At 40.7% G+C, this 6,000-nt stretch overlaps 1 long non-coding RNA gene across 4 annotated transcripts in view; it reads right to left on the reverse strand.

Moving 5' to 3' along the window:
- The window catches only part of LOC132598235 (uncharacterized), a 93,375-nt gene extending 87,912 nt beyond the window's left edge, over positions 1–5,463 (reverse strand). For all 4 annotated transcript variants that reach the window (XR_009566219.1, XR_009566220.1, XR_009566218.1 and 1 more), the window contains exon 1: positions 5,299–5,463. This is a non-coding gene — a long non-coding RNA (uncharacterized lncRNA). The remainder of the gene's footprint in view (positions 1–5,298) is intronic.
- Between the last annotated feature and the right edge of the window lie 537 nt (positions 5,464–6,000).

Below are 6,000 nucleotides of genomic sequence, written 5' to 3' on the forward strand. Positions count from 1 at the left end.
CCTGTTCACATATTTGCTAGCAGCACATAAGATCTCTTTAAGTTGGAAACAAGAGAAATAAACTCTAGAAAACGTAAGCAGAAGAGGGGGATTGGCTAAGATAACACTGTGGCATTTCAAGGCATCAAACGTGAGGAGTTGATGAATCTTGTCTGCAGAAGGAGCACAAAGGTGGCTGAATCTAGGTCTTCTGGAAAGATGCATAAAATTCATCTGTCTTCTGCTGTGTCGGTATTGATGTCACCGAGTTCCAACAGTTCTCAGCAAGTGGGCATTTCTTTTTCCAACGTTAAATTCCTGGGAGAGAGAACCCGGCTCTATGTGAGCTCCTGTGGAGACTGGCCCATGAACTAAGTCAGGGATTTGGACTCAGGAAATTTGCAGGGCACCTGGGACCCCACCCTTCTGCATCAGGGATTCTTCCCAGAGATGGAGAAATCTCTCTGAGAAATCCATGCATAAGAGAGGTCTAACCCTCTGGAGTTGAAGCTATATTGCGTGGCAGGTCCGGAAGAAAATTAATTTGACATATTGCAGCCAAAACTTCTTCAATGTTACTTCCCCCCTTTTTCTGAGATTGGCATATCGAATTTGTAACATTTCCTTGGGTCACTGAGGGTAGATCTTTATGTGAAAATCTAGGATCTTTCAAGTGTAGGTGGTTGCAAAATTTCAGTGAGAATGCAACTTGTATATGAAGTGAAAATATAATTTATTTTCTTTATTTTGGTTGCAGCTCATCTCGGCTTCTTCCTGAGGCCTCAGTTGGTAGTGAGCGAGGGTATGGGAGAGAAATTAATCAAATGTCCAATCAAGTTTGGAGCTGTCAGTCCTGATAATTTAAGCCATCTTTCTCAGTTGGTGTTCATTCTTCCATTTGGATAGAAAGACCAATCTCAGGTATTTACCCCTTCCCTGCTTCTTCTCCTAAGATGACATCCTAGTGATGGGAAAGGTGGGTGCAATTTATGCATCCTGCTGGCCTTGGGGATAAAGTAAGAATTGTATCATATTCTGGTCCTCTCCTGGCTGAGTCCACTCTCTCTCTGGTCTCTAGATGTCTGCTTGCATTCCTGGAAGGATCCAGAGCTGGTGAACTCATGATTCTTCATTTTGTCTTGGGCAGAATGATAGGGGAGGGCACAGGACTCCTCTTGTGGATATGACCTCAGTTTACCTCTCCATCTGGAGAACCCCATGTCCCTGCCCTGAGATCAATCCAGCTCAGTGACCAGTGGTTTGTCCCCAGTCTTCGCCGTGTGGCTGTCTTGCCCTGTGACAGCAGCACCCACCCATTAAATAACCAGGAGCAGCTAGGGAAGCTCAACCACAGGGCTTCCCTCTGCCTAATCACTTGACAAGGCAATGGCCACTGTGATGTGAGATTTGTAAGAAACATTATATCAATTCTTCAGTTGTTTTCAGGACGAGCTTTGTATGGAGAATATCTATTGCTCTACCTTTAACACTCAGGTCCTTTATTCTGGTCGTTAAAATTTGCCGGACATTTTCGTGAGATAAAAATATTGAAGTCTAAGATTATTTCCATGTGCATGAAATCACAGTTTACAGAGCTTCTCTGACCATACAACTTTTGATTTCATAAGACAAGTTGAAGTCTTCTTCCAACAGTAGATTTAGATGTCAAATTGTCCAAGGACTAACCTTGCTTGAATCTCTTCCCCAATCTGTTGTACTGTGGGGATTTTCCAAGGTTACCTAAGTCGTCACAGAAAATCTAAATGTTCACAGCTCTTCATGTAGTTTCTGGATCAGGGATGTCCTTTATTATTATCACATACATTGAAATAGCAGAGAATTTTTTCCATATTAAGATTGATACAGTAAATGGCCTTTCTGTTAAATATAATTAGTTTTATTAAAACAACACAAGTGGTTTTATTCCAGGTCTGGAGTGATTCTTTGAAAAATAAGTCCAAAGGTGTTATTTTCAGTGGTACCTCACCAGAGCCCAGTGTCTGGATTCTGACTTGCATTCTCTTTATTGTTTTGGTTTTCCATCCCCAAGCCTACAGAAATGTAAAATGAACTTTCCACATAGCTGTGTTTTTTTAAAATTACTGCTCTTTTTTAGTCTCTGTATGTTGTATGCTTTCTTTGTAACCAGGGAGTAGTTACGGAGTGTAAATAAATTGAACTTCTTTTCTTATTTTCATACTGACCTTTTCAGAGAATGTTATGATTTTCCCTCTCCTGCCACTTGTGACTGTTCTCTGGCTATATCTTCTTACACTCTTAGATCCTTAACATTTGGGGGTTCTATTTAGACCTGTGTGAGCATGTCATGTAATTTATTTTTTTTGGAAAAATGTATTTTCAGTGGATTTGCATGCCTAGGAAGCCCATGGGCCCCAGGTGGAGAATAGGTGGCTTTCAAATCTCCTCCCTCCATGTGTGATGACCTCTAGGTAGTACGGAGACGGGCTCCAAGGAGTGAAAAAGCTCTCCTGTTTCTCTCCTCCTGTGCTCAACCTGGGTCATCCATTCGCTCATTTATCCTCTCAGGAAAGATTTCTAGGGTACCCACTGTTTCCCAAGAGTTAGGAGGGGTCAGCAGAAAACAGAAAACTCTGTCTTTGGCCACAATTTACATTTAACTCCAGTCGGTATTCTGTCTTTCTCTTACCTGTAGAGGGATCCAGAGAGTGAACTAAAGGAAGGTCAGATTATGGCTAGCACAAATATTACCAAATAAAATACCTATCAACTAAACTCACATGCCAAGAACCACCATTTCGGTCATTATCTCCAATATTTCTACCAATTATAGTCAGGGCTTGCAGACATGTTGAGTTATCATGTTTATGGAAAACATGAGCTGAAACATGAAGACCAACAGGCATGGCAGTCACCAGAAGACTGGGATGAAGAGACTGATGCTGAGGCAGCATCCATTCTCCATTGAGGTCATCTCCCCAAGCCACCTGAGAGGTTAAATCTTACTATAATAATGTGCCTTCCGCAGACAGAGGTCAAGATGAAGACATGAACAAATAAAAACATCCTATGTCTTAACGCTAACCTTTGGTGATTATTACATGTATATGATAAGTTAAACCATAGTGTAGAATTTTGTCTGCTAGATATATTTATTGTTTTTATCCTCAAGATAAGCTTTGTGACTCTCTTTAATAGCATAATTGGTTCAATCTCCCTCTCTCTCTCATCCTCTGCATATATATATATATTTATATATATATGCAAATGCATGGTATAAACATATATTCCCATATGATAGAAACATTTATTTTTATGGAGAAATAAAACCTCCATGAGTAACTTGTTATTCAAAACTAGTGTTCACATTATAGTTTTTTGTTTTGTTTTGTTTCTTTTTTTAAATTTTTACTGGAGTATAGTTGCTTTACAATATTGTGTTAGTTTCTACTGTACAGCAAAGTGAATCAGCTGTATGTATACCTATATCCCCTCTTTTCTGGACGCATGATAGTTTCTTTAAAAGTATTTTATCCTTGCTAAATAACTATTTTTTAAAAAGCTGACGAGGCAACATAGTGGATTTTACTTATTAAAGCGTTCACTTAGTTATCAGAAAAGTCCCTATAACGTCAATAAGTGGCCCTGTGAAAACATTTACAAATTAGACAAAAAGCAAATTTGGGCTTTTTAATCTCATCAACTAATAGCTCTAAAATAACCAAGCGACTCTGATAGTGAGGCTAGAGCAAAAAGACAAGCTCTCCGGTGATACTAGAAATTATACCCCTGTCTAACCAAACACTGCCCATCCCACTGGACACCGCCATCTTCCTTTTTCTAAGGAGGATGGTGCCATCTTTATCAGACAACACTTTGTGCTGAGTTCAGGCTACTGTTTCTTCAATGTCTTCTTTAACTTTTACTTTGTTCTTCAACCTGTTGTACATGACAAGAGGGGGCTCTCAACAACTTATGAAAGCTTTTGATGAATCTCCTTTCCCAAGGCTCTTGGCCAACAGGTGCAAAATAGTGAACTTAGAGATGTAGTGATAAAAGGACAACTTATTGTAATGGCAAAGACCTCACCCATTGAATTTCAGAAATGGCATCGAGAACGACTCTTAGAGGACACAGCACACTGGGGTGGCTGCAACAGGATGGGGCTAAAAAGTTAATTTCTGACCCTCTACAAAGTTACTGACGTTTTGTTTCTACTTCTGGGGGAGTGGGTGGATGAGACCCCTAAGAAGCGAATTAGCATGTGTTTCTACTTCTCTCTCCTCTGTGGAATTACTCATGCTGAACCCAGAGTCAGAGAGCAGTCCCTCCCTGCTCTCCTCTTAAGCAATTTATTTTTTCATTTATTTTATACCCATCTTTACCAACTTGCTATAATTTCGTTTATATTACTACTATGCCAATACATGAACCAGGGAAGATCTTCTTTCGCTCATGGTACCGTATGAATTGGTCAAGGGCAACGACAATTCCAAGGAGAAATTTGGGCTTGCAAACTGAGTTCCTCCCACCGGCAGCCTCCCTGGCACATCGCCATTTGTATCTAAAGCTTCTTCTGAGGAAATCACAGCAGGCTGTTCCCTGATTGCCAATACATTCTCCAAAAGGGGGGGATGAGAGGCTCTGACAAACTCCAGCCTCTCGTGAGATGACTCCGCATGAAGGTCATCTTTAAAATAGAGTCATATTTTGCAGCTCTTCAGGCAGACACCACAACGCATTTTACAGAAACATATCAAGATGGCAAAACAGTTCAGTCCTGTTGGAAGAGTCTTTATTTTCTATTTTCCCCTTTCCCTAAAATGGGCGATCGCTTTTCTGCCAAGGAGGCTCAAAAGGGCCATGAAAACTAAAGTCTTTCAAAGCTGTTCAACGCAGCTTCCAATTTACAATAAAATTCAGCATGATAAAATCTTCCAGGAAAATCTCTGGAGCATCCTAGCCCCATCACACCATTTTCCTTTACGTTCAGATTTTGGCATTCAGCACCTTGAGACACAGGGAGAACAAATGTGTTCAGGGAAAGCAAAACAAAACAAAAACCAAAATAGAAAAAAAAAAAAACCCAACAACAAAGACAGTGAGAAAAACGCAAACAACCACGCGAGCTATTCAGCATATGTCAGAGTAAACCATCGGTGTGGGTTTGCCACGACTCTGCCCTGCAGGTAGAGGCAGGCAGCACGGGAGCCATGGAAGGGGAAAGAGAAAGACAGCAGAGTCTAGGAGCTGGGAGCCCGCCCGAGCAGGATGCAGGATGCAGGACGGCCTGCCCGGGAGCCGCAAGACACACCGTCAGCCATGCAAAACAGGACATACCTTTCTGGCTCGCTCGTTCTGTCGGCTGAGACAAAGCAGTCCCATTCGCAGCGGGAGGCCAAATCAAAATGAAATTTTATTTAGTCTGCACTGTCCCCAGATTGGGTTTCAGAATGACTGCTTTAGGAGATAGCACGGATGGGGCTCGGCATGCTTTGCATATGAAACTGCGGTAGGAAAAGAAATCTACATAATCAAAAAAATCTGTGCTCTGCCTGTGTGACAAAAAACCCGGACTCCAGTGATTTTACTGCAGTGTATGTTTTCAGGCAGGCCCTTCTGGGGTGAAATACGGTTTTTTTTTTTAAATGTCTTATACAATATTATCCACAAATAGTAGTAAATCTGAAATACTCTGGTTTATGAAAATATACAGGTGCCTCATTACAACTCTGCCACGTTGAAAAATGGTGATTTTTCTGTATATTTTTGAATGCATCAAAAATTTGTGTGAGAAAACAAATGGAATTTTAAAACACGTGCAGATTATTTCTGGGGGGGTTGTTCTGACAATGACTCTACCTCTGAACCTCGAAAAAATAAATGAAAAGCTTAAGCCTGATGCAAGATGGAAATAAAGACCCTTTGACTTTTCTCTGGGAAGATACTTAACTCATTCATATTTAGAAGCTATTTTTAAAAATGGGGGGAGAGCCTCACAAAATGCTCTTTAGATGTTGGAAATATTTTTAAAATCAAGAA

Source organism: Globicephala melas, chromosome 12 (assembly GCF_963455315.2).
Source record: "Globicephala melas chromosome 12, mGloMel1.2, whole genome shotgun sequence".
NCBI lineage: Eukaryota > Metazoa > Chordata > Mammalia > Artiodactyla > Delphinidae > Globicephala > Globicephala melas.